The 20,000-nt window shown below is 35.2% G+C and overlaps 1 pseudogene; it reads left to right on the forward strand.

Moving 5' to 3' along the window:
- The window catches only part of LOC136832339 (glutaminyl-peptide cyclotransferase-like), a 40,592-nt pseudogene that overhangs the window by 6,922 nt on the left and 13,670 nt on the right, over window positions 1-20,000 (forward strand).

Genomic DNA, 20,000 nt, shown 5'->3' on the forward strand with positions numbered 1-20,000 from the left:
TTACGAATGCATCTTGTTCATGTTACATTGCTATGTACTCTTAGCGAGAGAGAGAGAGAGAGAGAGAGAGAGAGAGAGAGAGAGAGAGAGAGAGAGATTCTCCTTGTAGGGAAGGATGGAGGAAGCTGGTGGCTTCTAGCTTCCAGTATAGTAACGTCTCTTTGGTAACGAACAGAGTTCCAATTTTTGTCTTCAGTTTCAGCAAAAACCGTTTTGCGTCGATTCATGTCAACAGAAAATGGTCTCGTAGGATTATGGCATCGGAAAGGCATTTCGGAGCGCTAGAGCTTGTTGGCAATAACGGACAGTAAGCTGCAAAATCCTTTCAAAGACGTAACATTTTGTCGGTATGTATGGTAACTGACTATCGCTGTAAAACGTAGCAGTACACAGAACCTATATTATATTATTTTATTGTTTTATTGTTGAATAACAAACCTTACATACGCACGATCCCTCACTCACCTACACCCAGATCAGATACACACACCTGTACACATACATATTACAAAATGAAAATTAGATTTGTTTTATATGTATGTATATATACATATATATACTTTGTGTGTGTATATATAAACATACTGTATATATATATATATATATATATATATATATATACGAGTATTCAGACCTTTACATTATGTCTCCACTGAAGATTCAAGTTATTGGGAAGCATTTTTTTTTGTAATATACGAGTGATACTTTGACAATTGTAAAAGCCCAGACCAATCTCGTATTATCCATGAACCAGAAAACTAATCTTATAATGCAAAGTAATACCGGGTTTCCATTCCCATTTGTCGGTATTTCATAGGAAAATCAGATGAGATAATTATCCGAGCTCCGTTAATTTTGCGTTGCTTTTCCCTACAGTAATCAGTCTTGCCGGATCGCTTATTTACACTCATTTATGGCATCCTGTGCGTCATGGCTTTTTACGCCAACCGTGAAACAAACCTCTGATCAGTCACTCTTTCTAGTGATTGAAATACAATTTCTCTCTCTCTCTCTCTCTCTCTCTCTCTCTCAGTCAGTCACAACCACCCCGGGAACTATCCTCGTACTCACAGCATATTCTACCGTGCAAATGGCTATTGCTGTCTCCCTGGACGTGTTCATTGCTGAGTTAGCAGCCTGGAAGTGGCCGCATTTACATTTTGGATTCTAATACTTGACTGGAGTCTCCAAATTACTGGCTTTGATATCGGCGTCAGTAACTTAGATGTTGCGACGCCAGTTTTAACAGACATATTCAGTCAATCAATCTGGCTTTGTTAAAAGACTATAGCAGTCCGGGCTTCGCCTTCAAGAGGCTTTTTCGTGTTTGAGATCAGCGGGTTCGTTCTCTTTCGTCGTGGTTGCTGGTAGTGAAAATCTTCTTGCCGGTAACATAGATAAATATGCACTCATATACAGGTATATATATATATATATATATATATATATATATATATATATATATATATATAGAAATATTTACCCCTTTTGGTAGGTCTACTAATTTTTTAAATGTGTTGGATTCCAGGTACATATTTTCCTTTATAATCCCCGTCTGTCATTTATACGAGCTTTCTTTGTAAAATTTATTCATGTATTTACATCAGTCTGCTAAGTAAAGGACAGTAAGTCGCAAGCTCCATTGTTTCACTTTCCTACGTGGCATTTACCTTTATTTATATATTCATCACGTTCCATATTTTCGTGATTCAGTTACACACACACACATGTACTTATACATATACATATACATATCTGTACATACATATATATAATCTCCACTATGACAGCTGATTGCAGCACTTGCCTTATGATGGATGTTTGTCACTTATTATGTACTTAAAGCTCAGGTCTAGGTAATGAGCATGCAGTTCATTTTTTATGAAATAATTCGAGTTATAACAATACTGGGTAAAATATTACGTATCAGTGGACATGGGAAATATAGTCAGAGGGAATATTATCCGTGATGTTGGCGTTAAATGGACACCTGTAAAAGCGGAGGAAGGTTTCGAGAGGTGAGCAAACACGAGGTGGGAAGCAGCAAAGGGAGAGAGAGAAACGATCCCCGATTCTGTTTCCAACGTCTGATCAGAAATCGAGATGAAGAAGAAGGTAAACAGAATGAGTTTGTCCTTCGCGAAGGCGGATGTAATGGAGAGAGAGAGAGAGAGAGAGAGAGAGAGAGAGAGAGAGAGAAAAGAGGGGCGGATCAGTAAGAGAGCTTGCGAAATTATGATTTTATTTTCTGGGCAAATCATCTAAATGAAATATCTTCTCCTTTGCTTTTATTGCTTTTGATGTAGTGGTTGACGTTCCATATTTTCTTCCGTTGGTCTCGTCAAAGACATGGCGTTTGGGATACATTTCTTATATTTCATTTCTGTACCCAAAGGAATATTTGTATTTTTAGTTTCCTGTAAAAGAAAACTATTGAGATGGCTACTTGTCTGTCCGTCCGCACTTTTTCCTGTCCGCCCTCAGATCTTAAAAACTACTGAGGCTAGGGGGCTGCAAACTGACATGTTGATCATCCACCCTCCAATCATCAAACATACCAAATTGAAGCCCTCTAGGATCAGTCGTTTTTATTTTATTTAAAATTAAATTTAGACATGGTCGTGCGTCTGGTAAAGTTACAGGTGCCAACAACACAGGCCACCACCGGGTCGTGGCTGAAAGTTTCATGGGCCGCGGCTGAGAGTTTCATGAGGCGTGGCTGAGATTTTCATACATTATTATACGCTGTACAGAAAAGTAGATTGCTCCGAAGACACTTTGGCGCATATTTTACCTTTTTTTTTTTAACAAAAGTTCAAGAAATCAATGCAGAAAGTTATTGAAGCAATACAAATAAATCAAACCGAAGCATAGCTCTCCTTTTATCTTGCTTTTCACACACAAACACGCGTGCATTCACACACGCACTGACACTCACAAACAAACACATGTACAGTACTGTTCCGAATACTGTTTCCCCGTTATCCTAATAGATTTAGACGGACGATGCCTGGAACTCTTGCTGGCTTACCTTAGGAAGTTTTAAGAATGAAATTGGGTTCCTTCAGCACTATAGTTTCCAGAGCAGCTTCACTCTGACTAATTCGTTTTTTAAGTCATCATCCAGAGTTCACGTCCAATACCCGAAGGGGGATAGAGCAGTCTTATCTAGATTGCCCAGTCTAATACCTCTGTGACCCTGATAGCTTACTTTTTAAAGCGGCTTTTTCTTGTACAGGACGTTTGAAAGATTGCAGATTGTCTTTCTTCATTCAAGAAAGCTCACATGGATTACCTAAGAGCAATCCTTACCCTAGGAAAGCCGTCTGTGCAGTAAATGGGATTTTTTAATTTTTCTTTTTAAATTTCTGGTTTTAGAATATTTTCTGATATATATATATATGTATATACGTATACATATGTACACACATATGTACACACACATATATATATATATATATATATATATATATATATATATATATATATATATATATATATATTAATAAATCACAAAAAGTAAGTGCGTGATTTTGTTTTTTAGCTAAACCACTGGGAAAGTTCAAAATGAAATGACAGAGTGCCAAGTACTTTCGTGTATTTTAACACGTCTTCGGGGCACAATGTAATACAGAGCACAAAACGAGTGAGCAAGAAATCTCTCTCAAAAGCAGTGGAGAAAAAAATGAAAATATGTACAGTTAGGCCATTACAAACAGAAACAGTGTTCGTCCAGATCACTTAACTATTTAACACCCAAACAAAACAAAACTAGGAAAGGAATTGCCTAATGACCGCGTTATACACAGAAATGAATAATAAAAAGCTGACCACTTGTCGACCAGTTTATAAAACAACTGAATTCACAATTAGGAACAGTAACAATAATAACAGTAATAACAATATACATAAAAAGACATCAATCAAAAAAAGAAACAGCGGCAAGTAATATTAAAAAAAAACTGAACGAACAAGAAAACATACATAAAAAGGAAAATGACAAGTAGTATATAAAATTACAGGATAATGTTAAAACTCTTCGCTATTTTATCTATAACAAGATTGTCTAATTTGTGCATAACAGGGCTCAAATTTAAAAGTTTTTCTGGAATACGTCTTTATGAAAGCAGATTTAGTTATATTCCTACTAATATAATCGTTACAAAATATAGTTTCTTTTGCTTCTGTCCAATCAGTAGCATGTATGAATAAAAAGGGCACTAGGAGTCTGTCCTGTATATCTAACTGAATATATATATATATATATATATATATATATATATATATATATATATATATATATATATATATATATATATATATATATATATATATATATATATGTATGTATGTATATATATATGTATATATATATATATATTTATATATATATGTATATATATATATGTATATGTATATATATATATATATATATATATATATATATATATATATATATATATATATATATATATATATATATATATATATATATATATATATATATAAATATCAGAATTGTTTTCAAGGTAAAGTCTTTATTAAAATCAAATCGTCAGCACTCAACCATCCGAAATCCTTTTACGATTTATTGCATGGTTTTATCGGCTATTAAAAAAAAATCTTTGAAATTTTGCCAATTGCCTCATTGGACCTGCCTATGGAGGATGAGAACTACTAGTCGACCAGCTCTCCCTCATTCGTGAAGCGAATGATTTTCACATGAGAAAATGAAATTTAATTCTCAATAGACTAAATATTATGAATAATCATCACACGGTATTTCTGTTCAGAGAATCATATTATATGTTATCTAAACATTATTTTATATTACATACCATTATACTTTATGGTATATATCTTTACGTGATTAATTATTTTTTTTATATATATATATTTTTTTGTCTGTCACAGTCATCCTATTCGACTGGGTGGTTTTTATAGTGTGGGGTTCCGGGTTGCTTCCTGCTTCCTGAGCAGTCCATCACTTTTCACACTATGTGGGCTGTTTCTAGTAGCACACTCTTCTGCATGAGTCCTGGAGCTACTTCGGCTTCTAGTTTTTCCAGATTCCTTTTCAGGGATCTTGGGATCGTGCCCAGTGTTCCTGTGATTATGGGTACAATTTCCACTGGCATATCCCATATCATTATTATTTCGATTTTCAGGTCTTGGTACTTATCAATTTTTTCTCTTTCTTTCTCATCTACTCTGGTGTCCCTTGGTATTGCGACATCAGTGAGTGATACTTTCTTCTTGAGTTTGCCAATCAACGTCACGTCTGGTCTATTATTATTATTATTATTTTTTTTTATTATTATTATTATTATTATTCCTAGTAGTAGTCGTAGTAGCAGTTTTTTTGACGCTACTTATTCACACTTTTGGACTCTCTTGGGGCTCTGCCCAGGGACCTACCCCTGAGAGATAGGCGTAAATTCGAGGAAGGTATCATTCTAGAAGGTGAACAGCCAAGTAAGGAAAGACTGGAGGAAGTGGGTGAAAAGTAAACGACAGAAAGCAGTGTAGGTGAGACCTAAGACGCGGCACTTTCAGTACGCCACCCAAGGCTTTTTTTTATTAATATGATAGAAAAAACAAAGCATAAACCGCTTCACCTCTCTTCGCTATTACGGAGATAGAGGATATAAATAACTCTCTTTTATTCTGTCACGTGATGCTGCAAAAATTAGAACATAAGACATTGCGTCAGTATCATATGCCTTTACAAGCATGTACAGAAAAAAAAAAGATAGAGAAAAAATGAAAAATATCGGCGTTGATACTGACGTAGGTTTAAAGCCACATCAATTTCCTTAGGTCTCAGAAAGTCGAGTATAAAGATAACATTAAAGAAAAAACTATAGGAAAAAAATGGCGGGTGAATTCCGACGTCAGTCAAAAATCCCCAGAATCTGTTGTTTCATGAAAGATTTTGCAACCCTTCATACGTTAAGGACAATATGAAACCCCTAAAATTTTGCTGGAAGCACCTGGATTTCACAGAGATCTGAGAGCTTTAAAGAGATAGAAATAAAACCCAGAACTTCGACAAACAACTGGATTCTAAAGTGGAATTTTCCTTTGCTAGTTTTATTTAAATTTAATACATGATCAGTCCATTTATTTCACCACCTTCTTAACCACTGAAAATCAACCGTCGAAAGGAAAACCGCTCTTCTTTGCTAGAGGGGAAAAAGAGAAGTGCAAATATGGGAATCTCTCTCTCTCTCTCTCTCTCTCTCTCTCTCTCTCTCTCTCTCTCTCTCTCTCAAGCATATTATTTTCAAAACTATGATATTCCACCTTCTCCCTCCCCCCCCCTCTCTCTCTCTCTCTCTCTCTCTCTCTCTCTCTCTCTCTCTCAAGCATATTATTTTCAAAACTATAATAATCCACCCTCTCTCTCTCTCTCTCTCTCTCTCTCTCTCTCTCTCTCTCTCTCTCTCTCTCTCTCTCCAAGCATATTATTTTCAAAGCTATGATAATCCACCTCTCTCTCTCTCTCTCTCTCTCTCTCTCTCTCTCTCTCTCTCTCTCTCTCTCTCTCTCACAGACAAGCATATTATTTTCAAAGCTATGATAATCCACCTCTCTCTCTCTCTCTCTCTCTCTTCTCTCTCTCTCTCTCTCTCTCTCTCTCTCTTGCAAATGCATATTATTTTCAAAACTATGATAATCCACCCTCTCTCTCTCCTCTCTCTCTCTCTCTCTTTCTCTTCTCTCTCTCTCTCTCTCTCTCTCACAAGCATATTATTTTGAAAACTATGATAATCCACCTCCCCCCTCTCTCTCTCTCTCCTCTCTCTCTCTCTCTCTCTCTCTCTCTCTCTTGCAAAAGCATATTATTTTCAAAGCTATGATAATCCACTCCCCCTCTCTCTCTCTCTCTCTCTCTCTCTCTCTCTCTCTCTCTCTCTCTCTCTCTCTCTCTTGCAAAAGCATATTATTTTCAAAGCTATGATAATCCACCTCTCTCTCTCTCTCTCTCTCTCTCTCTCTCTCTCTCTCTCTCTCTCTCTCTCGCATAAGCATATTATTTTCAAAACTATGATAATCCACCGCCCCCCCCCCCCTCTCTCTCCCTCTTTCTCTCTCGTGGGGCTTTTGGTGCTTGTTGGTTTCCATGAATTTTCTCATTTACTGAGACTGAGTGCAGAACATAGAACATAGAACCGATAATTAAATTGTAATTTTATTGGATATTGGTAATAAAACCTGTGGTCTAGTTATAGCATAATCCTTTTGAGTTCCGCTCCAGGTAAAATATAAACAAGGATAGTATCAGTTAGCCATTATCTCATTACAGTTTATTTCAAAATATTAGTCCAAAATGTACTTCGGTGGGTGGAATGGGTGATTAAGAGCTAGTGTATGCTAATTTAAGGGTTATGGAAAGTGCAGGGTAGATAGACGCATATTCTGACGCATACTCTGAACATATCTGGACGAGAAATAGCGCTATTATATAACATAGGCCAATATCATTAAAGACCAAACTTTAACTTTGGTATTTCTATGGTCAATTTTCTTGAAGAGTAATTGAGATCATGAACAAATTAAAACATTTTCTTGTCACAAAATGAGAAATTATGCAACCATTCCTCTGACATAGGATGTTATCCAAGATAACTGTTATACATGACGTATTGAAATTCCTTTCATTTCAGAAGAAACAACATTATATATCAAAATGCTTAAGCTGCTATGGACTTGGTCAGCACTTGTATAGGTGACCTTTCAGCAGACAGCTGAAGTTTATATATATATATATATATATATATATATATATATATATATATATATATATATATATATATATATATATATATATATCTCACCATAAGCTTTATATATATATATATATATATATATATATATATATATATATATATATATATATATATATATATATATATATATATATATATATATATATATATATATATATATATATATATATATATATATATATATATCCCTCACCTAGCCACAACGCTTTTAGGTAGAAAGCAGTTCGTTGTAGTAGGCCAGACTTCTGTGAATGACATACCATCTTATGGTATGAGACGAAATAGTAAGTAAATTGTTGAGGAGGGTCCTAATTTTTTTTATATGAATCTTATATAATATAAGTTACGATGTGCTGAATAATCCATTTTGTATGGGAGCTGTAAACGAAGCAATGAACTTTTAATGTACGTTTTGATTAAGCAGTACAGGGCTAGAATTGTAGTGTGAGGTTAAGAAAATATACAAGAAAATGATACCCTGACCTTTTCATGAGACTCAAGTCTTTTACTTTTCTTGCTGAGAAATGACTTACAGGAGGTTCGCTTTTCAATGCATTAGAATCATAACGTTGCAATGTCCTTTTATGAAAGAGAAAGAATTAATAAAAAGAGATAAACCTGAACAAAAGAGAGGAAGACTCTCTTCCCTTTATGACTCACAGAAATAATGCATTTACATTCAGCATTAAAGAAATCGACTCTCTCTCTCTCTCTCTCTCTCTCTCTCTCTCTCTCTCTACTTACAAGAAAGCATGAAGTTAATTATACGAGGCTTTTGAAGTGAAGGGCGAGAGAGCCTTTAAGAAGAAAAAATTAAATGGATCCTATTGCAACTTTTATGCCGCGGTTTACAAGTAAAAAAATGTTTTTGAGAGTCAAGAAAAGCTTTAACACTGAATGTGTTTGCTATCGTTATCGAACAGAGGCCAAAATGTGCAAAAACACGATTAAGCGTTTAGTATACCTTCATTTTCATCCTAGTATTTGTACAATGGAATTCCTTTCTTTTGTCCCATCTGCTTATTTGTTTTCCTTAAAAATTCTATAAGTGAATATGTGAAGTATAACGTAATTTGTTGAGTTTGTCATCACTTAATATATATATATATATATATATATATATATATATATATATATATGTATATATATATATATATATGTATATATATATATATATATATATATATATATATATATATATATATATATATATATATATATATGTGTGTGTGTGTGTGTATGTATATATATATATATATATATATATATATATATATATATATATATATATATATATATATATATATATATATATATATATCACACATTACCACAGGTGAAAAATTAGAGACCGTGTTTAGGTCCTAACCGGTTTCGACTTTATTTCCAAGCCATTGACGAAGGACTGATACAGAGTATTAGAAGTCACAAATATATATACTACAGGAACAGTACTGACGAACATACGCAACCATTTGAGACTAGCTATCCACCCACAGGCCCTCTATCCCCAGTGTCAAGTAACTTATATATATAATTTTTTGAAAAGAAAATATCAAACAATATAATTCCACGCAATTTAAATGGTTTAGGTATGTTGACAACATAATTTGTGTATGGCCATGGAACGAAGATGTAAATAACTTTTTTGTTAAGTTAAATCACTTAGTACCAACTATTAAATTCACTATGGAAATGGAAAATGATGGGTACTTACCCTTTTTGGATGTCCTCATACGAAGAAATAGTAATGGGTTTAAATATAGCGTGTATAGAAAACCTACTAGTATTTCTTCCTGTGTGCATTCCTATTCCGGACAAAGCAATAAGGTTAAGAAATCAGTGTTTTCATCTCTTTTTAAGAGCATTACGTGGATGTAGCCCTGAATATATTGATGAGGAAATAGATAAGATTAGGAATGCAGGCAGAAAACTGAAATATCCTGACAGTGTATTAAACAATTCATTAGAAGCAGCAAAAAAAGACTATGTATCAAAACCAAAAAGAACCTTACAACACAAAAAATTTGCTCGTACTGCCTTATAATAATAATATGAAAGATATCCCCCATCTTCTTAAGAATTTTGGTGTTGATGTCGCATTTAAGAACAATAAAACAATGAAAATTGTACTTATCAAGAACTCTCCCACAATACTAAAGGGTGTGTATATAAAATTCGATGTAAGCCTTGTGACAACTTTTATATTGACCAAACGGATAAAGCACTGGAAAAGAGAATAGAACAGCATCAAAAATATGTCAGATATGCACAGGGGGACAGTGGTCTTTTTGTACATGTTAGTGAGAACAATCATGCTATCGATTGGGAAGGAGCAAAAAGGATTGCATATTCTAATAACGCACTGGAAAGGAATATCATTGAATCTAGCTTTATAAAAGAAAGTTACAACCATAGTATGAATATCAGTCAAGGGATGTATAAAGCTGATCCTTTAATATACAAAGAAATTTGTAAACTGTTTAAATTTTAAGGTAGGCAGTGCAGATGTATGGAAATAAGATTATCATATTTGTAAACACAGTACGCGGGCAGAAGTACTAATGAGTTTTCCAACACCGCCTCCCTGACACCTGTCAGGTGTGGATCTGATGTCGCCCATGGTCGGTATGTTTATTAGTATTGTCCCCTGAGAGTATATTGTGATATTTAGCCAAATGGGGTTTGAAGGCCACTCCTACCTTGACACCGGTCTGTGGGTCGATATGTAGTCTCAAACGGTTGTGTATGTTCGTTAGTACCGTTCCTGTGGTGTACATATTTGTGACTTCTAATACTCTGTATCAGTCCTTCGTCAATGGCTTGGAAATAAAGTCGAAACCGGTCAGAACCTAAAACCCGTCTCTTAATTTTCACCTGTGGTAATGTGTGAGTAATTAATCACGTACAAAAGTGATTACAATCATATATATATATATATATATATATATATATATATATATATATATATATATATATATATATATATATATGCAAAAAGATTGTGTAAATGTGTGTGTGCACGTGAACACTCGAGTACTTTTGTGTATTTATGCATCATACAGTATAGTTTTTCGAGCAACAAGCTGTTTCCCGTGTTTTAAGTAACTGGAAGTACTCCAGGACTCTTGACAACTCTTTCAGTTTGTCAAGATTTCTCTCCATCCTCGCAAGTATTTCTGAGAATCCCGTCGACCCCCTCTCGCCACCCCCGATTTTTTTTACTCGAGAAGACTCTTCTCTAATTTTTGTTTCTTGACTCGTGGGGTGACGTAAGGGTAGTGATGAAATTACCAAGGAAGGGAAAGGAAGATGGGCAAGTGAAATAGTGGGAAGTGACTGAAATGTAAATCTTTAAAAGAAAAGAAGTAAAGTTAGTTTGGAGGAGCTGAAAGGAAAGTCCTGACACGGAACCTGGAATTCTGATAAGAATGGTGCACCGAAACTTGTTATTGTGCTGAGTTATTGCTTATCAGTGTCAACAAAACTTCAGTGCTTCAACGAATGATAGAGCAAGACTGACATGACTCTCTAAAAGAGGATGTATTATTGAAAAACCCAAGAGATCTTCTGGGTGTTTGTGAACAAGCTATCATTGACAACGAAGCACTACTAATGTTTGCAGAAATCACACCACATTCCTCAACTCCAGCTGTAGCGATAATTATAAATATTATTCAGAATATGGTTCTCAAGTGATGACGAACCAGCGACTTGAAAAGAGGCAAGTTGATTGATGTCAGAAAGGAATGCTGCTATGATAGTATAAATAGGACCGATATCACATTGTGTCACGTGATTATACAGTACATTTCGCCCGTTCACCTCAAATACGTTTCTTTTCTTCTTTTTTTTTTTTTGTTGGGGGTGATAAATCACCAGATATCTGAGATATCTTTTGAGCTGCATCACAGCAGGAGTAACGCAGGTGATTAAATGACATGACTTTAAAACGTAACAGCCACATCGAGCGTGGCGTTATCTAGCGGCTGTATATTGTATAATAGGCCTATTCCTGGATTCATGAAAAAGTGACCGTTGTTATCGTATGGAAATTTGCTAACCTGATTTTTCCACGAATGTGAAATGCTCTCGTGTGGGAAAATCAAGCGGAATCTATTTGAATCTCTCGGAACATGCATATTCAGCAGCCCTTTGTCCCATACCTTGCAAAATAAAAACAGCAGCAGCATAGAAATTGCCCTCATGAAATTTGAAAAATTACCTCGCGCTATTTACTTTATTCATGGCAATTTGTAAGCATTTCCATATGTTCATGACTATGGTGCCTGACCTGAATCGGCATATTTCGTAATATCTGGCTGTGGAAATTTGTTATAAATATCACGTTTATTCCCAGACGAACTGAAAAATAAAATAGGATAATGAAGTCAAGTTTTCTGTATATTGGCCAATGCCTTATCGTGGGCAAAAATCGTAGGAGTTTGGAAATACAAGTTAAACCCTACAATCCTACCAATAAAAGGTGGAAGTCCAGGAACAACCGGTATGATCGGTCGTACCATCGTTTGCCCTCCTTTTTATCTCTATAATCTAAAATCCCACAAATAATAGAAGAAAGTTGGGAACCCCATTATCAACCGGTATGATCAGTGCTCCAATGCCTTCTTGTCTGTCGATCTCAAATCATAATTTGAGGTTGATTTGAGGAGTCATGCCCCTTTATTTATTGGCCTTACCTCACCAGCGAGTCTCTAGTTCGATCCCTGGGGGAAGGGAACAGTGTTAGTGATTTTGGTCTGTTTACAAAAAATCCAAACCCATTGTGTACAAGCTGACTTTAACAGAGAATTATGTACTTAGTAGCCAGTCGTCTATAGTTAATCCCAGCCAGGTTGGACAAGGGCGCGATGTTATCAACATCATCCCCAAACATTTATTGAAAGCGGGTTGGCTGGGACTTTTTTTTAACTCACTCTCTCTAGAGGAAAAAAAAGGCAAATATATAGCATCTGTTGGTCTGAAGAATGACGCGAAGAATAGGCCATCGACCTCGCTTTTCATAATCCATGACCCTCAGTTTCTGGCTTTGTCGTCTTGGTCGCGACTATTCTGATCAAGTTGCTCGTTTCTCGGTGAGATGTGAAGCACAAAAAAGTAACTTTGGACAAGATTTACTCCTGGGTTGTTCAAATTTTTGTCTTTGATTTTTTTTGGTGCGTTTAGTTTGCTATTCAAGAAAACTGATGTGTGTTGGCCTACCAAGTGCGTTATGTAGTGAAATAGAGATATTTTTTGAGGTCTCGTGTTACGACGAACAATTGTTGCGTGTTCAGTTTCTTAAAGGTTCCCGAGAATGTTGAGGATGACAGCAATATGATACCTGAGAAGCTATGAAATTGTCACACTCGACGCAGAGTTTCCCAGTCGTCATCTCGGTAAGCTGATAAAGTATTTTTGCCATTGCTTATTGGTGAGGTTGCATAAAGAATATAAGTGATTTATTTCATTTATTATTCAGCATAAAAGTCAAATGCTATGTCTGCTGTTTGAACATTATTTTCGTCAGGAGGATTATTAGGTCTGCTAATTATTTTGTTCATCCGGCAAGTTTTTCATATGGGCAAATAAATGGTTTTTGGAGATCCTCCTTCCTTATGCAAGAGCCTGAATCCATATCAATCTAGGTTTAGGTTGGCTTTTGAGTCAATCTTGCTTGCTGCATCTTGAATGGCTGTTAACCAGAATATATGCAGTTCTTTGATTGTTCTAGTTACCCTGTTAAGTAACCCAGCTAGTTTAGGGTATCATTTTGACGCAAATCATTTGTAGTCAACTTATATAATGTGTAAATTTATGGGAAAAATCTTACTACAGTCATAGTCATTTTTGAATTTTGATATTGCATAGTATACATTAGACTACTGTGGTTTTATTGTTCTATAGATTGCTGGCGCTAGTTCTCGTTTCAAGTTCCAGAAACTGACAGTTTTCTTAACTGGTTAGCGAGTTCAATTCAGCGAGTTCAATTGAGGGGCATGTCAGGCTCAGGATCCATACAGGCTGCACGTAAAGCCTGCCTTCACCGGCATTCCTTCAGATTTTCTTGACGGCAGGTGGCAGAGTGGCGTATGAATTCTGAAAGGGGCCAACCGTAGGAACTGTGACGAGTCCTCCTCTACTGGAGTATGACCTTTGTACTTCGTTTATGGTTAGTGGGAATTTACTGCATAAGTCATATGTTACTAGTAAAGGAGAGCTGTTAATCAGCTCAGTGGTCTGGTAAAACTAAGGTATACTTAACTAGTGAACTGCTACTTTAGGTTCGATAGCTTTGCGTGAGTTTTAACACGATAGTGTTAGTTTCCCACGTAAAATTACGCACAATACCAAAATACCCAGTGACGTCAGTTATTCTTCATTTCCATAGGGTAGAACTGACTTTGAATGAGACCGACAGCTATTCTGCAATAGCATTTAGTGTTAATCATTTCATAATTAAAAAGACATTACGATTCATTGCCAATAATTCGTAATTATCTGATTTTGCAGTTACAAATTATGAATAATTGGTGGTGGTACCTGTATTGCCATCGCAGAGGAGCTCACATCATTAACATGAAAAGCAGTATTGCACTGTAGAGTCAAACCAGTTTTAAATATCCTGAAAAATACGTTTGAAAAGTTAACATCATTTCTTTGTATTATTAGGCGCTAAATAATTTTTCTTATCGAAGACATTCAAGATCGTGTTAGAACTGAATGCTTGGTTGGGACATTATTAATAATAATAATAATAATTATTATTATTATTATTATTATTATTATTATTATTATTATTATTATTATTAGGCATAAACACATTCATAAAAAGTAAAAAAACGTAATTTATTCGAGTAATCATGGAAAAAATGCCTATAAGATGAGAGCAAAATCACAAGAAAGAGAAGCACGGTAACAGTCAATTTAAAATATGGTAATACAAACTAAACAACTTAGAAAATACAATAGAATATAAGAAATTTAGTGATAAAATAAGATTTCGAGCAGTCAGGGTAACAAAGGAAAAATTTTTAAAATCATTAAGGCCTGAAAACAAAGTGTCTCACACAATGCAGTCTGTAATCTATTTGAGTGATGATGACAAAGTGTATGTAAAAGGGCATTCAACGAAAAATACTATTATTATTATTATTATTATTATTATTATTATTATTATTATTATTATTATTATTATTATTATTATTATTATTATTATTATTATATTTATACATATCTGCAGGAGTTTTTTCATGGCCATTTCAGGGATGTCGCCAGCTGGTGTAATGTTGTCTCTGTGTACTCGTTTCATTATTATTATTATTATTATTATTATTATTATTATTATTATTATTATTATTATTATTATTATTATTATTATTATTCCGGAGATGAACCCCATTCATATGGAAGAGGCCCAAAGGGGCCATTACTTAAAATTCAAGCTTCCAAAGAAAATGGTGTTCATTGCACAAGTTGCATATAAATAATTTTCCTCCATTACACAAGTGAATGAACAAAGAGTCAATATTTAATAGGAAAGTGAACAAAGTCTGTATGAAGTTCGGATGAAATTGAGGGTAAACGCATTATTAATCATAATAAAATCCAGCTGATTTCACTTTCCTAAGTTATTTTTTATTACAAGGGAGGAATGCCTGTCTGTTAAGGGTTGGTTTTCTTTGCTAAGGAAACCATGATGGGAATTGGAATTTCTTCATCGCTCCGAATCATAAGAATACGAAGAGTGGTAGAGAGGCACACAAGTTTATTGATATCTGCATTTGTATGTAACGTACATGTCATATATGCAAGCATACCCAACCGCTAATCATATAAGTTACGGATTAGTGTTAACCGCTAATCATATAAGTTACGGATTAGTGTTACAATGTTTCCCAAGAGTATCTTGCAAGTTTGCAAGCGTAAAATCACGTTAGTTCAAGTAGTTCAGTTAGAAAAGACGCAGTGACCATTGCCTCTTTGGGAACCCCTGATATACTCAGTCCAATATAGGAAGAATCATTGAGACTCGCACGAGAAACGATGTACAATGGCAAAATAAATACTGCTGCTGTCACCACTTCTCTCTCTCTCTCTCTCTCTCTCTCTCTCTCTCTCTCTGTTGTCTTCAATAAAACAAAGGTGCCACAAGCTAGAGGTCTTGGGTTTATACACAAAAAAAATAAATAAATAAAACAAAGGTTTCACAAGCTAGAGGTCTTGGGTTTACCACCCATACACCCACACACAAAAAAGACTTTCTGGACACTTTCTGGAAATCACAGTCTCTGTTGATGTAAGTAGTGAACAATAAGCCGAAAGGTTATTCATGTGGAGAGAGAGAGAGAGAGAGAGAGATCAGGCAGACAGGCATCATCATCAGATTCCCCCTCTCCCTCTCTCTCTCTCTCTCTCTCTCTCTCTCTCTCTCTCTCTCTCTCTCTCTCTCTCTCTCTATATATATATATATATATATATATATATATATATATATATATATTTTCCTTTAACACATTCTAATGGTCTCTAACTTAAGAATGCAAATTACGATTCTTGGTGGGTGTGTACCTGGATGGTGTAAGCATGTATGTGTGTAAATTCTGTAAAAAAAAAAAAAAAAAAAAAAAAACTGTAGTTGAATCGGAATTCAGAATTCCTTAACCCAGTTCACAGAAACCAACATTATAATAAGGCTGCCGTTCACAGCAGATGTCAGTTATCGATCAGATTAGATAATTGATTTTCGCTCGAGATCAAAGCCAGTTCCCTCATCATTATCGTAGTGACGTCTTTAATACGAAGGATCACGAAAATGAGATATTCCGAGACTTCTAATTTTTTGCTCAGGAAAATCAAAGAAAAGTTAGATAGGTTATTAAGTCCAGAGTGATTTGGTTGTTTTATAGTTTAATAATAAAATTAAACTGAGGATATACTTAAAGTTCCTCAGCCTTTTAATTTCGGTTAATGTTTTGAAATTCATTATCGTTGCCTTCACCGACTCCATTTTCCCCGATGCTTTCAATATTCTGCGATTCGTTTGCGGTTGAGTCCCATCCTTTACCTCTCTACCCCTTCTTCTTCGTCGGGAAAATAAAGATCAAAAGGAAATCTTGAAAACTGAAGGCAGTGTCACGACGAAACTTTGCCCCGTATCTTTTAACTTTTGTCATCAAACTTCGCACCAACAGCCAGTCTGATCTGTGCTGGTGCCAAATTTAGTTCTCTGTAGGTTTGGTGACTTCAGTTTTGTCAGCAGTATAGAAGAAGAGGAAGGAAATAATGTCTTGAGAAGTAATGGACACAGTATTTCTTAAAAGATAGAGTGTCAAGATTTTTCGCAGGCAATAGAAGACAAAGATAACATTGTAAAAAAAGAAAAGTCTTCGTTTTGTTTCAGTAGATGATCTTTCGAGCTTATCTTTCCGCAAGTTATTCTTATTTGTCCTACACTCGAATTATTCTCTCTCTCTCTCTCTCTCTCTCACAATATGACCTGGGCCTTATCTTTGTAAAAGTTATTTGCGTTTAACGTTCAAGTTATTGTCTCTCTCTCTCTCTCTCTCTCTCTCTCTCTCTCTCTCTCTCTCTCTCTCTCTCTCTCTCTCTCACAATATGACCTGGGCCTTATCTTTGTAAAAGTTATTTGCGTTTAACGTTCAAGTTATTGTCTCTCTCTCTCTCTCTCTCTCTCTCTCTCTCTCTCTCTCTCTCTCTCTCTCTCTCTCTCTCTCTCTCTCTCTCTCTCAAAATGGCATCTTCAGTATTTATATATTAGGAGTTATAGTGCATCCAATTTTATATTTTGTTGTAGTAATAACGATGATACCGATGACAAAAGCGATGGTTTTGGAAGTGACAACTGTAACTTCAAACTCCTTCCCAGTTCACTCTGAACCTAACAGATTTGCTCTCCCAATTGCACCTTTTATAAACTGCACTCTTGTTCAACCAGTGTTCTACTATTTAATGGTATTCATAAACCCGAATGCACAGTACAGATGCGGGCCCCATGCACCATGTTTTGCATATGTTTCTATTGCTAGTTTTACTGTTTTCTAGTTTGGTGTTAAATGACACTCAAAAATTTATGAAACCAACTTTTTCGTTACATTGCAAAATAACTCATGTTGCTTAAATGCAAAATTACAAGTACGCACGTACACTATTGTGTAAACACGCATACATAATTCCGTAGTCTCTTTAACGAAACGTATGCTTTTTCTAGATACAGGTGAGATCGCACATATGTAGTAAATAAATATGTGCAGCCCCAGGTATTACACAAATTAGAGAGGATTTATAAAAAACAGTTCAAGAGGGGAAAAACTAAATGGGAATGACGCATAATTGACATCTTGACAAGTGACTTTTGATTTTTGAGCATTTCTATTAGTGCTCGTTGGTTGAGAACATGCAATGTCAAGTGATGACAGTTAAAAATGATTTTTTCCTGTCTGTTGATAGAGAAAGGACGATACAGCTAATTATCTAACGGAAGTTTTAACACAATTAACTAATATATATCTTAAGTATGTCTTCAGCAATGGCTAATATGTATGGTCTTGTGATTTTGAATAATCGAAAAGGGACAAAACTATGAAGGAGGTCTGATGAAGTAGCCAAAATATGTATTGACGAAATGATAATCCGCAAACATTAAGTATATACGAAAAGATCGTCGGTACAAAATCCATTTTTTTCCTTCCTCTTTTCCTGTTGCAAACAGGACAGGACGAGGTACCAGTATTTTGTAACCTGTGCCCTAGTCTCTAGTTTTCAAGTGAATTATTGAATTATTGTTATAATAATTTTAATTATTATTATTACAATAAGAGCGGTACATTAGCGTACAGATTATTTTATACAAAGATAAACAACCAATTAGAAAAGATATAAACAACTAATGAAATAAAAATCCGCGAACAAGACGACCCAACATAACAGGCATTAGATGAAAGACGAATCTCACGTCCACTGACAGACCTGTCAAAGGAAATTTGGCTTTCATGCCGGAGAGGCATTACGCATGAAGGCATAATGACCTCACGAGGGTCGAGGTCACGGATGACTGTGTTTTCAGACGTCCTTGAGGGAATTTTAGTAATGGCAAACTTTTTTCTTGAACTCTGTCCTCACTTCTGTGTGTGTGCGACGTAATATTCTCCAGCACTTAGTTAGCCAACAAGCCCTTTTAGGAACAAGCGAATCTGATAGAACTCAGGATTAAAATGAGGAAATGAGGATTATGGAGGGGAGAGGTGAGACGTGAGAGGATTGCTCCACTAATCGTCTTTGCTGGGGAGTCTATTGAAAGACAGAGGAATAGAAAAGAAAAATTCTGATGATGATGTGTGAAAGTTTCTCTCTCTCTCTCTCTCTCTCTCTCTCTCTCTCTCTCTCTCTCTCTCTCTCTCTCTCTCTCTCTCTCCTAGCGTACCTTATGGGGCAGTGTTAGAGCTCTCATTTCCCGAACTGATCTGAAAAATGACTAACTGATAATCCCATAAGTCTTTCTTCAGGATAATTAACTTGTAAAGATTCATTAGAAACTTTCCATCCTCCTTTGCATTCTTAGGTATTTTTCAATTACTCTTTATGAATCCACATACTTAAAGACTTTCTTACTTATTTTTGTAGGCCACTTTATTGTTCATCGTTAAATCTGGTTTCATCGGGTAATATGGCGTATTGATATATTTTTCGAATCTTTAAATAAAGATATTACCCATCTGAGCTAATTTTTTGCATATTATCATGTAATTTGAAGGGGTAATTTTATTTTGTAATGGTTCCTCGGTACCTCAATTTGGTTACCATATAACTTTCATCATATATTTTTTGAGTTATTTCAACACACTAAACTTACCATAATCAGATTAGCATAATGCGTGTATTTTATACTTTAATTTTCTTTTTATGGCTTGGAAATCTCTTCAGTTTACTTTTTACAATAAAGTAGAACATTCTAGATTTAACCAGTCTCACCGTAATCCGGTAAAGTATTGAAAAGACAATAAGTTAACTTACAAATAAACATATGGAAGTAGAAGCTTATGAAACCAGAATGATAAAATACGTGGTATGAGAAAGGATGCTTTATCCTGGTACCTTCGAAAAGTGAAAGTGTAAGAAATTCCCAGCTGAACCCTTTGAGACAGATTCCCAGGGAAAGAGGATTAGTGAAACAATCCAGTAAGTCTA

The sequence above is a fragment of the Macrobrachium rosenbergii genome, chromosome 49, assembly GCF_040412425.1.
Source record: "Macrobrachium rosenbergii isolate ZJJX-2024 chromosome 49, ASM4041242v1, whole genome shotgun sequence".
In the NCBI taxonomy this organism is placed as follows: Eukaryota; Metazoa; Arthropoda; class Malacostraca; order Decapoda; family Palaemonidae; genus Macrobrachium; species Macrobrachium rosenbergii.